Source organism: Cavia porcellus, unplaced genomic scaffold (assembly GCF_034190915.1).
Source record: "Cavia porcellus strain 051 isolate PalLab524CR breed Dunkin Hartley unplaced genomic scaffold, mCavPor4.1 scaffold_27, whole genome shotgun sequence".
Lineage (NCBI taxonomy): Eukaryota > Metazoa > Chordata > Mammalia > Rodentia > Caviidae > Cavia > Cavia porcellus.
Window position 1 is genome coordinate 17,220,606 of NW_026947510.1, and position 13,774 is coordinate 17,234,379.

General features: G+C 37.9%; 1 protein-coding gene across 24 annotated transcripts in view; it reads left to right on the top strand.

Annotated features, from left to right (window-relative positions):
- Kiaa1217 (KIAA1217 ortholog) overlaps nt 1–13,774 on the top strand; it is a 728,606-nt gene that overhangs the window by 365,586 nt on the left and 349,246 nt on the right. The window contains exon 1 of one of the 24 annotated variants that reach the window (XM_063238534.1): nt 1–13,774. This exon is cut by the window's left edge and continues 13,073 nt beyond it; it is cut by the window's right edge and continues 17,862 nt beyond it. The exons of the other annotated variants lie outside the window; for them this stretch is intronic. The gene's annotated coding sequence lies outside the window, so the exon portion shown is untranslated. 24 annotated transcript variants of the gene reach the window in all.

Here is a 13,774-nt window from a genome sequence, read left to right on the forward strand (position 1 = left end):
AGAGAAATTATTTTCAAAGTAGCATATGGATCCATTCAGTGTAGAGACAAAGAATATACACATCTTCATATGCTCTGGGAATCTACTCATATATTTTGCTGTAGTTTCTGAAGTCTCCAAACATAATGAGTAATTAATGTTTTCAAGGCTATTTCTGGGTCATCAAGAAATGGATAAATTGTGTTCAGAAGACACTATTTTAAAAGAGGAAGGGATGAGGAATGGAATAAATATTTAAGTTTCATACAAAATTATAAACTTTTAAAATTGGTATTTTCAAGGGCATAAATATTCACTATGTGAACATTCATTTATCCAATATTTGTGTCTTATAGATCACATTATTCTTACTTAGTAATAGGACTCTAAAATATGAAGACTTAAAGGGGTACAGATATATCTAAATATAGCCAAGTGGAAATTCATCTTTAAAGGATATTAACTTGTCGATGATCCTACCTTTACTAAAAATACGTTTATACTTGGTATTTTTATGGTTTATATCTAAATGTCCCCCAGGATCCTCCTGCACTCATAGGCAGGACTTTTGGAAGGTAATTGGATTATAGCTGAATTGATATTAAGGGGCAGAGTCTGGTCAGATGAGGCAGGTCACTAGGGGTGTCACTTGGAAGGGTTTTATCTTCCTCTCTATCTCATTCTCTGCCTCTTGGCTGTCACAAGGTGAGCAGGTCTCTTGTGCCACGCTTTTTTGGAGCCAGCCAACTGTGGACTAAAACCTCTACAAACCATGAGCCAAAATAAACCTCTCCTCCTTTAGGTTGTGGGTGTCAAGTATTGCATCTGAATGACAAGGAAAGTGACTAAAACAAGGCTTCTTGTTGAGCTTATAATAATATAAGGCAACAACTTCCTTTGGAATCTCACCTTGATTATTTGCATAGAAAACTCCCAGCACCAATAACAAAGTATTCTTTTTTTTTTTTTTTTTTTGTCTTTGTCTTTTTATCAGTACTAGGGATCGAACTCACAACTGCCTGCTTGCAAGGCAGGCTCTTATACCGCTGAGCTAAATCCCCAGCCCCAACAAAGTATTCTAAGTCTAGTTCTTCAGGAAACAGTGGATGGGCATCTAACTAGCACTGTGTTCTAACAGAGAGACTCTGCATGGCCCTCGCAATTAACTCAAAGTGTATTAAATCACCTGTATTATTCATGAAGCATGTTCTTTCCGCTTACAAAAACACTGAACCTACCCATAAGGTCAAAATGTTGGAAACATTGGAAGTTTCTTTTTCAAGTATACCATAATCTGGTGTCAGAGTTCAAAGCTTAAAAGCAGAGGTGACTTAAATGATGACAGCATCATTAAAGTAAGATAATCCCTTTGAAGGCGACTACACTTATTTAATTAGTTAGCTCTAGTATATTTGCTAAAAGGATCCTTCTCATGGAATCACCTTTGAGAGAGCACTGATAAGGTCTTTCAGAAGGAAAAACATTGTCTGTCAGTCTCCTCATCACCCTCATAACACAGCAGCTCCAGAGCCCGAGAGTTGCAGAGAGGATCCACAGGTGTCAGCCCCAGGCAGCCAGGTGTGACAATGACTGAATCCCACAGAAGTTGATGACTGCAATAGGAGAATTAGCATCTGCTCGAAGCCAAGATGCCTGGGCTTGTAGCAGAGCATCCCTAAGCATCAGAAGAGCACTGTCCCCGCGGGGACTCAGAGCAGAGAAGGATGTATTGCATTGAGCGTTTTCTCCTGTCAGATCCAGGACTGCCCTGGACATCACATGGCATTTGAGCAAACCTGCTTTCCTCGAGATTCCCAGCACCGCTTAGGTGGGCCTCGTCCCACAACCTTTTGCACAGCCTTTGTTTTTTAAACTCTTATGCCCTGAGCTCATTTTTGCATGTGTAATACTTTATTATATAAGTCATTTGTATTTCCAACCAGGATATACCAAACCTAAACTTGAAAATAGTAGAGATGTTAGGTTTGGAAAGTTTCAGCATCACAGACATTCTGTTCATCTTAAAGACTGAGCATGAAGACGTTACTGTTTATCCTCTTCCTAAGCTGATGTCATGACAGTTTACTAAACGCACTCCTTTTTTTCCGGTAGTTTTAAAAAAACAAGGCTTAAATTGACCTCAACTCATGCTCAGGTTTTCAAATGCACAAATGAATTCTGTTGGACTATGTTAAGGTGCAAAAAAAAAAAAAAAATTTGTTTTTATTTAAATGATTGTGCATTAAGTACCATTTAAATACTACATATATAAAGAATAAATATTACACTTTAAATAGCATTTAAAATATAAAAGTACTATAGTATTCATGTAGGTTTTAAAAACAGGAATTAAGAAAAAGCCATTCTTGGGGCTGGGGATTTAGCTCAGCGGCATAAGCACCTGCCTTGCAAGCAGGCAGTCGTGAGTTCGATCCCTGGTACCGATAAAAAGGAAAAAAGACAAAAAAAAAAAAAAAAAGAAAAAAAGAAAAAGCCATTCTTAACATAGCAACAAAAAGATTCTTCTCAGCATTAGTCATGAATAGCTTACTTCTGGACTTCTGGCTCATTAGTTTTTTTTTTTTTTTTTCTTATTGTATTTGCTATTATTATGTATGTAATCAGATTTTTTTGACACTAGTAATCAAACTCCAGACCCTGCGCTTGCCAAGCAGGCACTGTGCCACTGAGCTACATCCGCAGCAATGATTTTTTTTTCTTAAAATGAAATGTTTTCAGGCTATTATAAGCTATTTGTAGACATAGCATTAATGGCTGCATGCTTTTCTATAAAATGAATACTCCATGATTGACTTTGCTAATTTTTTCTTTTCTTAACCAATTTTTCTATGCATTTATGTTTACATGTCTTTATTTACATATAAAAAAGACTTCATTGGACATTTATATACCATCAACCTCCCATATCTAGAGTTATTTCCTTGAGATCCATACCCAGAAGTGTCATAGGTCAAAATTGTAATTATATAATATGTATTTTTGACAAAAGTCACATTTAATTTACAGTGTAATAAAGGTTACAGGTAAAAATCTACCTATAAAGTGTGAAAAGCCCTATTGCACAAATGTACAAATCTCTGTACCAAGCTCCTATCAATGTTTCCTACCTCTGTCTCCTGTTAGCCAAGTCTAGTCTTGGAGCTCTGAGCAAACAGAGTTCTCAACTGAGGGGGAAGAGCCTCCAAACCAACAGTTAAAATTTTCTCTGGAGAGACATCGGTTGCTTGCAAAATAAAATATTTTCTTTTAAATTTGAATTCACCTAATTGGTCATAGCCTGGGGAAAAAATTGCCTTCATAACACAATGAAAACCAGGCACAGTGGTGGATGCCTATAATCCTAGCACTTGGGAAGCTGAGGCAGGAAGATCGCTGTGAGTTCCAGGCCAGCCTGTACTGCATAGCAAGACCCTGTCTCAAAAGCAAAAACAAAAACATAACACACTGAAAAATGCCTTAGAGAGTAGAGGATAGTACTCTGGAACTAAATGAGAAATTTAGGCTCAGGTTTGACGAGAAAACAAGTACAGTTCAAACAGTACTGCAAGTTAAAAACTATAAACCTGCACTGGGCACAGACAAAAGGAAATAAAAATGTTCTTATTCCACTAAAAAGGACAAAAGACAAAAGCCTAACATTGGAACCTCAAAACCACTGACCCAGGAAAACATTTTTGAATTTTAAGTTTAGCTTAACTTTCAAATGCCAAATTAGTGATACCTAGCTAAAGAAGTGCTTAGAAGAAAAGTCGTAGCAGTGTGTTTGTTATATAAGAGAGAGAGCTCAGTTGGGTAGTCCAGACTTCTACCTCCACAAACTATGCAGGAAAAAAAAAATATTGCAATGAAAGCAGAAAGAAGAAAATCATAAATAGGAGATATCAATAAAATCAAAAACATAAACAGAATAAAGAAAATAATTGGAGATAAGAACTACAACTTTTGGCCTAAAAAATAATAAAATTGATGAAATTTTAAAAAGACTGACAAGTTCAAAAGAGAAAATACTGCAAGTATCAAAAATTAAAGAGAGAGTGTTCCTGCAGATCTCACATACAGGGTAAAGCTAACCCTGTGTAAATTTTGTTACACAGGTGAAATGAACCCATTCCTTAAATTAAACATAGCAAAACAATAAAATTGATCATAAGATAACAATGTCAGAGATACAGATTTCAAAGCAAGACAAGCGGAGATCTTCACTGTCTATCACATTGTCGCTTGTTTTCTTCCAAATAGCTGTCCATATCTTCACACACAATGAATTCATACAAAACAAAATAGTATAGAACTGATCAGAACAGGACAATGAAGGCATTTTAGGTCTTCAAGACCAGACAATAAGGAAGTCAACAATGGCTGCCGTATTGTCTCTCATTCTCTTCAAAATGGCTGTCCATACCTCCATGTATGTTGAAATTAAACAAAGCAAAACAGACTAAAATCACTGAACAAAGAATAATAGTTTTGCTGGATTTCACATCATGATGTTACAAAATCAGCAATGGGCACCTTAGTGTCTCTTTTTCTTCAAAGTAGCTGTTATTTCAACGTGCACTATATTATCAATTCTCATAAACTTTTTAGAAGTTCTATGCATGCATGAGTCTCTACATATATACCTATCCTTTCTGTATTAGAGGGAAAAACAAAACAAACCAAGACCCTTTAAAATAAAAAAAGGAAAAAAAAGACAAGTCAAATTCCTAATGAGATGAAAAAGACATGTAAACAACAATAGCAAAGAGCCCAGTACACTGACAATATCAAAACAAGGTGGTATGAGCATGACTAGGATTATTTTACATAATGATCTTCAAGAGTTCCTCAGATCACTATACAATAATAAGCACAATTGTTCCATCCCTATGAATGTTAACTATTTTGTTCCAAGAACTTAAGTTTGTAGCACAATCATTTTAGCTTTCCTAAGTGTGTTTATATAATTTTAGGCACTTTTTCTTTTCCCTTCTTTTTTCTTTTTCCTTTTCGTCCCTGAGATATTATTTTTCCCCTTTAAGCAGATTCTTATCCTTTCACTGTAATTATTGAGTTTTTGTAGTTTAAAATCTTGCAAAAGAGAAAGTCCTAAAACCAGATGTCCTCACTGTAATTTCTACCAAATCAAGAAGAAATGTTACTAATTCTTCATAATCTCTTCCAGAAAAGAACACTTCTTACTGACTCAGTAAGGCTACTGTTACTTTAATATCAAAACCAAAGACATTACAGTGAAAAATTTTTAGAGTAATATCTTTATTGAGTTCAGTTTTAAGAATTTCCAACTCTAATATTAGCAAATCTAGGGCAAAAATACATTGGAAACAAGAGTAATATACAACAAAGTGGATTTTACCTGGAAATGCCAAAATTATTCAATACTTGAAAGTCAGATTATTCTATAATATTGACAAGCCAAGGAGACACATAAAACAGAGAAAGCATTTAACAAAGTTCAGTATCCTTTCCGAGGAAGAAAAGGCTTCTTCCTCAACCTGATAGAAGCACTCAAGGATCCCTACAGTTAGTACCTGAAGGGGAAAAATGGAAGGCTTCCCCTGAGATCAGGAACAAGGTGAAGATATCTACTCTTACCAGTTTTATTCTCCGTAAAAGAGTCCGAGAGCAACAAAAAGAAGTAAAAAAGCACTCAAACAAAAATTAGGAAGTAAAACTTTCTTTATACACATATAATGTGATTACTCACACAGAACATCCCAAAGAATCTACAAAACAATTTCCATGACTAAGTGAACTAAATAAAGTGTCAGAATACAAAGCCAACACTCAAAAATCAATTGTATGCCAGCAAACAATGATGGTACTAAATACTTTCTAAATATCATTCAGGAATATTAGCTACACAAAGACGGAATAGAGAAAAAATCTAACAGCACAAAACAGTTTGTACTAACCAGCTCTTCTTCCTCTCCTCCTTTTTCTTACCCATTTGCTCAGAGGAGTCATTTTCATTCTATATCCATTATATACCTAAAGTTTCTTTTTTCACTGAGATATTTGTGGTTTTTGAATTTTGCCAGGTCCATTGTAAAAGGTTCAATATCCCCTCAAAAGAATCAACCAGTTTATTTCTCTGAGTGGTATCCATCCTGTCAGAGAAGTGCTTAAGACCAACAACTAATCCTGGATGCTGAGTCACCCAGAGCCAAAGCAATTCAAAGGAAGGCAGATGTCTGCCCAAACTGTGTTCTCTGGGTAGAACTCAGCTTTGTAAAGCCTAGATCACCCTTCTGCACTGAATACCTAAGTTGGGATAGAAAAGCATCCCATTTTAGTATAAAAATTTCAGATCCACTCAGTGATGAGCTGATCCTCTTTTTCTCTAAAACCTTTCTCTACTATGCAATTTGGTATGAAACAGGTATGATTATTCTTCTATACAACAAAAGTTCCTGGACTTTGAATGTGTATTCTCTGACCCAGGAGGTCCCTATGTTCCTATCCAGTAGATAGTTTCATTCACAGATGAGCTGTGTTGGTGGTGAAAGAGTATGTTCAGCATTATTCTTAAACCTGACTGAGATGATTGCAGTTGCTGGGGGTTGGATCATATCTCCTGCGTAGGGATTTTCACTGCAGTCCCAATCCCTCCCTGGACAGAACAGCCATGGTCTAGTTAACATTCAGGCACTGTCCTTTAGCAAACATGTATCCAGAGCTTGTCAAGCTTGTGATATCAAAAAGCCATGGATGATAAAAACAATTTTTATCTGTTTTGATCATTTGGGAGGAGCCAGATCAACACATAAAGCTTATAGGTCTATGTTATATGTTTATATAATGTTACTTTAATTGACATTAAAATTTGGAACTAAGTGGCTTGTGAAAATTTTGTTGATATGAAATATGTTCAGATTCTGAGGCTGACTTCAGAGAGTCTATTTAGTCTACAGGACAGCTGGAGTGTGAGACCTTAGCATCACATACAACTTTATTTCTCCAGAAAAATGAGTTCCACTTTCAAACAGAAAACAGTAGGCACACATTTGTCCAGCCAGGCCGCTAGAAAAGGGACCCATCGCCATCTAACTGGCTTATCTTCGGGTGAGGGTAATAGTGATATGTCTTTTACTGGAATTAATTTTTTTACAGAAGTTAAACATCTGCCATAGTTTTATCACACCTCCTATGTAACCATCTGTGGAGACTGAAATCTTCAGGTCCTGAGTTCCCATTGTGTCCCCCTCTGTCCTCCCTCTTCTGTTCCAACTGTGTCAGCCCCATCCTTAGAACCTGGGCCTGGGATCCATTTCTTCAGGGGATTTACCAAGTATGGAGGGTGACATACATGTGGGGTTTATGACAAGGAGTGACCAGATAGGGGGGAGGGTTTCCTCCCAGTTCCAGCTCCACAGTCCTTGTGCGGATCCCAGTGGCAGCAGTAGCTTTTCACTGACTTGCACAATTCAGAAATTGGGCCCTGCCTTCCTAAACAACATGTATTTCATGTAGGAGAGTGTGGACACGTCCAACAGCAAAGGTGTAGAAACGGTTGGGCTTTTGTGTCTCACAGTAATGGAAGAAGTTCCATAATAGAAAAGGACAGCCGGGAAGGCTGGATGAGGGATGAGACCGGATGCAGTGACCTTGCAAGGGGAAGGGGGCAGGAAGCTTAGAAAACTTGAGTAAGACAGGGGGAGGAGTATTAACTTTGTTCAGGATCTAGGGTTTAAACTAGAACCTGACCAAGATAAAATTGTCTTGTGCATATTAAGAACCAAGGTTTGGGGCCAGGGATTTAGCTCAGTAGCATAAGCGCCTGCCTGGCAAGTGCAAAGTCCTGAGTTCAATCCCTGGTACCAAAAACAAACAAACAAAAAAAGAACCAAGGTTTGATTTGGGAACTACTTAGAAACCAGCCTATTGAAGACAGTATGATTTTTGGTTGGGGAAAAAAAGAAATTTATTGACTAGGTGGAAATGAAAATTTGTTAAAAATATGTATTTCTCATGGTTAGGGTTAGTTTACCAGCCCGATGAAATTTTCCACCTGGACCAGGTAGACACTATGTTATACACTGGCTGTCCTATGGAGACCGATGTTGTCTAACAGGGATATACTACAAACCACATATGTAATGAAGACTTTCTGGTAGTCACATTAAAAACAAAAGAGAGAGATGAAACTGATTTTCAATAACGTTTTATTTAATGCAATTGCTATGGTGCAAATGATTGTATTCTCCACAATCCTTGCTTTAAAATTCAATCACCAAGGTGATAGTGTTGGTAGAGTTTTGTGCTTCAGTTACAAAGGCAGATTCTCATGGTGGATTAGAGTCTATAAAGGGGGTCTCAGAGCACTGTTTTATCCTCTCTGCCATGTGAGGGCTCAAAAACAATGTAGTATCTGTGTTGCAGTAAGGGTTTGCTAGGGAATAGACTGAATACAGGACACATAATTTGTAGCACTATTTTATAATATTCATCAAGAATCAGATGCAGAAGAGTGCAGATCTGCCCATGTTCTAGAGACTCGGAGAATCCAGCTGAAGCCCTGGATTCCACAGCAGTGTTCTGCATGAGTCCAGCTGAAGATCTAAAGTCCACAGCATTGTCCTTCTTGATTCCAGCTGGAGGCTGAAAGCCCACGTTAATGTCTCATGTAAGACTGTATCAAGGATCTGCACTGGGAAGGCCTAAAAGCAGGTAGTGAAAACTACAAAATAGTGCCAGCAAGACTAAGGATCTGTGCCTAAAGGCTGAGGGGTCTGCCCTGGAGTCAGGAAGCGACACTTGAAGTAAGGCCCAAAGCTCCCTCAAAGAGAACCACAGCCATTCTCAGTGACAGCAGGGACCCAAGGTCCTCAGACAATGAGAGAAGCTGAGTTCATATCAGGAAAACCAGCATGCCAGGCTTTTAAGGGAGAATCAACAGCTTTGCCTCGTCCCCTCCAGTTCTCCTTTATGCTGTTGGCAACAATCCTCAAGTGGGCCTTCCACACCCAGAACCCAGCTGACTCAGTTCAGCTGGGTGTTACAAGTTGACCCTTAGTTAACCCATCACAATCTGTAAACCCAAAAATGAGTTGTCATTAGATATCCAACCTGCTCATTCCTTGATCTTAGGATCCCAGCCTCCAGAAGTGTGAAGAACAGGTTGTTTATAAGCTATCCGTGCTACAGTATTTTGTTAGAGCAGCCCAAACAGACTAAAGCACCACATGTACAAAATATTAGTTCAACGTGTAGCAATTTATAAAAATGTTAATGATATGTTCTGCTCTCTTCTTTATACTGTCTTTAGAATTGACATGTGCATGTTATATTCACAGCATAAACCAATTCAGACATTAAGTTTTATTAGAAATACCTGATATGTATTTATATTACATAAAATTTGTAATTGAAAAAGGAGATTCACATACTCAGGTTGTTCCAAATGTACCTCCAGATTGTTAAAGAGAAAATTCTTTAGACCAATAGAATCCACAAAAATTAACCAGAGCATTTTCTGAGAACTCCAACAATCTGATCAGAGAGCATTTTTAGGAAAACAGAAATAAGGCACACACACACACACAAAAACACCTGGATTGACTACAGTCAAATCAATCGGTTACAATTTAACCAGTTAACTGTTTATCACTTCATTAGTTAATTTTGGCTTCATTGTTAATTGCAACCAATCACAGCCTAGTGACTCTGATTAAATGCTGTATCAGTTTTTCTACTGGGCCCAGTGTTGGTGTCCAGTCCAAATCCATAGCCTTGTACAAAATCTTATTTAACAAGCTTTTCCAATAATTGAATCAAGTACTGTCCTCCCTTGGTAGTCTTCTGCTTTGAACCTCCTTGAATTTCATATTCAACACATTTTGATGCGGAGCTTTTATCCTGGTTCTCATCATTTGTTGAAGTATGAGATAGAATTTAACAGTGTCCATAGCTTGTGACTTACACCCTTTTCCTGTGAAAATAAATTGTTTGGTACTCATGATTTGTGTTGTCTCCCAAAACCAATTAATGGTGAATAGTGTAGAATTTTTTAATACAATTTTGTAGATTAAAGGACTTGGACTAGGATATCTTCCTCTGACATCTAACATGCATCTCTATTTTGGGAGACTGTATGGCCCAACATACTTAGGGGTGGTTTTCTGATAGGTAAGACAGTGTCAAGCCTGTAACTTGAGACAGATAATATGGCTTAGAAAAATGACAACAGGGGCAAATGGGACACACAGAAGAGCTGGCCAAAGAATGAAGTTACCAAAGATGCCAGACAGTATAAGAACAGACAGGAGGGCAGACAGTAACTCTCAATCTTAACACCATCAAGAGTTTGAGCAGAATAAACTAGTGTGGCTCCCAGGGTGTCATGTGACCAAGAACTACAGTTACCATTGTCCTTGTGAGTATAATACCAAAAGTGACTTAAAAAGAAAAATCTGATCCCTGTTCTTGATGCTTAAAGGCTATAATATATTTCAGGAAGAGAAAAGGAATTTATTACCCATGTCAAAGACCAAAATTGCAATCATCTGCAGCAGGGGAAAAAACATTAATTCAGATAGTGTTGAAATTTTTTTCTACACCATTAAAAAGTAGAAGGCAGAGAGGACAAATAACAGTGAGCCGTTTACTAGCCGTCTCAGTAGGCTCTAGCGGTGCAAAGCACACAGAGATGTACAGCGGCGGCCAGAGCTGAAGAAGCTGAAACAAAGGAGGTGTCTGCATCGCTGCATAGAAATCACATGAAACAGGAAAGCTACTCAAAACCCTGTGCACACACAGCTGTAGGCATCTGCTTATTGTGTGATCCCCCAGGCAATGGGCTTTTGCTCCTTCTAAACATGTTCCTCTTCATTTGGGGGACTCCACTACCTTCTGCTTCTCTAACTTACTACCAAACTAACCCTCCCAATGGGAGTACATTCAGTCTCATTAAGAACTAGGATTTCACTGATTCAGCTCATCACCACTGAAATGGACCAGGCATGTGACAGGCGAGGGGCGTGATGGAAAACTACAGTGTGTGTTTAAACTTTAAATATGGTTTCTAAACTGTATTGCAGCAAAAGACACATTGCTCTTAGTCTCCTTCAAAATATACCCCCTCACTTCAAACACACTGATTCTGTCCTTGCCACTTTTTGAAGCCGTTCTTGAAATCTTTGATGAATGTCTTTAGGAGATACAATAAAAAGTATGGTGCATGCTCCAGCCAAGTGCCATCCAACAGAAAGGCAGACTTGTAAAATCCACTGTGGTGCGTCCCCATCCACCTTATGCATCTAATCCAGCACTGTGCAACTTCTGGCTCTTCCCTAAAGTCAAAATGGCCGTGAAGAGTGAATGTCCGTGAAAGGCAGCCACAACAGCACAATGAAGGACACAAAAAGAGAACTCAGAACTGCTTCAGGAAGTGGTACAGTCAGGCATGGTAGTGCATGCCCATAACCCAACTGGAGACAGGAAGATCCCTGCGAGTTCCAGGCCAGCCTGGGCTACAAAGTGAGTTTGAGGACAGTCTGACCTGTGTGGCAAAACTCTGTCTCAAAAAGACAGACAAACAGACAGAAAAAAGAAAGACAAGACGATAGTACAAATGATGTGTTCAAAGCAAGGGAGAATACTTTGCAGGTGATTAATGACAGTGTGTCTTGTACTGCAATAATTGTTTTATTTAAACACACCATTTTTCTGCCACATCTGACAAAAACCAAATCCTTTATGTACTAAAACTTTATCAATTTAATTATATTTATCTTACTATTGCTTGCATCCTTTTGTTTCTCACTGTTCAATTCAGATTAGATAGTTGTAAATCTAGTCCGGTACTGTAGATAGTGAAGTTGTATGAGGGGTGATTAAAACATACAGTGAATATTTAAATGTTTTCCTTTTTAAATTTATTATAGTAAAAGACACATTGCCATTAAACCACCTCAAGATATTCAAAATACTTGCCTCTCTTCGAACACACCCTGTTGTTCTTGGCAATGTGCCTTTCGTTGTGTTGTCTTTAAATTTTAGATATTCATCGTATTTTTCAATCACCCTTGTAGTCATACATTTATTCCAATATTAAAATGCTTTTTCAATGTTCAAGGAATAAATTTTCAAAGCATGATTGTCATTTTGTCAGTCATCTAAAACACATCAATAGTTCAAACGTCTTTAACTGGTAAATACTAGGAAAACAGAGCACAAAATATTTATACTTGTAAAAGGAAAGGTGGAGGAAAATAAAAAGCTGCTAAGCAAACATTAGTTCAGCATTAGTTTGCTGAGGGAGGAGCTGCACATTTTAATACATTTACAAAGTCACATATCTGCTCTGCCTTCATGGTTTCATGGTTGTTTGCAAAGACCAGAGGCACAATTATTATTGCCTTAATTTTGTGATTCATGTAAATTCCTAGAGAGAAAGCAATGCAACGTGACTTTTCCAAGTAAGAAATCAAAAAGTCCCGGTTTAAAGACCACTAGGGTGAAGCAGGATGTGAAATCCATGCCTTTGCTGAATAGATAGGAAGGAGGTGATGCATTTTTAAATGATCCTTTTTATAGCCACAAATTTGAAATGGCAGGATTTGGAGTACAATGGCAGATGGAGTATCTTCAGGACACTTTCCGCCAGTTTTGCTATTCTTGGATGTTTTGTGCTTTCCTCTTCCTCCGGTCCTCCAAGTCACTCTATGTTATCTGTTTTCTCTCACTGGCCTGGCCTCTCCTTCCTCTCTCATATGCCTTATAATGTACATATCCTGCTGCCTGGTACTGCTTTCCAGGCCTAGACAAAGAGCTATTTATGGCAGCCAAGTCATCACAATGGTTTTGTAAATAAGGAACTTAGCTGAGTTAATGATTATCATCTTATTTGGGTTTCACTGTAGATCAAAGAGCAGTTTGGAATTTGATTTACTATGAGATCGAAAGTTTTAGCATTCTTATTTTGGAGTTGCAAAGAAAGAGAAACGCAGGCAAACTCCCCCTCTCCATGAGTTGGCAGTTACTCCACAAGCTTATGTTTGCAGTACCTGCTGCTTGCATGAGACCCCGACCGTCTTCAGACTGAGCTACACCCCCGCCTTTGTTTTATTTTTAGACAGGATCTGCTTAAGTCGGACTATTTGGTTGCCTAAACTGAGCTCGAATTGGCCATCCTCCTTCTTCAGCCTCCCAGAGTGCTGAGGGTATAGGTGTTCACTAGGATACCCTATTTACAATAGGTTTTGACAGTTCCAAAAATCAGAATAACAATTGTAAGCAATTTGGAGTATAACTCTGGTATGTTCTCCACTGTCCATTATACTGTAACTTGATAGTTTGCTCCGAAACACATTCAGGTATTAATTATGGAGATTATAGTCAGACACGAAAATTATTAAGTTATAATTAAGCATTGTATACATCCATGCATACATGCAGCTTACAAAGCTATTCTGGCAGTTGTCGTACAAGAATTATATAGGACTTCATGAAAGACAAATGCAGAAAATATGTGTCTACTAGGTAAAAGAATGTATAAATTTATTTGCTTGCTTTTGTAAGACATGTAGTATTTATCTGATAAAAAGGAGAAAAGCATCTTTTTGTAATATGGATCTGCTATTATGTATTATATTTGCAATGATGGATCAGGAAAGGGCATGTTACAAAGGGTCACATAAATAATTACCTTGTAAGCCAGGTATGGTGACATATATCTTCAATCCAACTACTCCCATGCCTGAGGCAAAAAAATCACAAATTCAGGGCCAGCATGGGCAACTTAGCAAGATGAGGTCTCAAAATAGAAAAACAA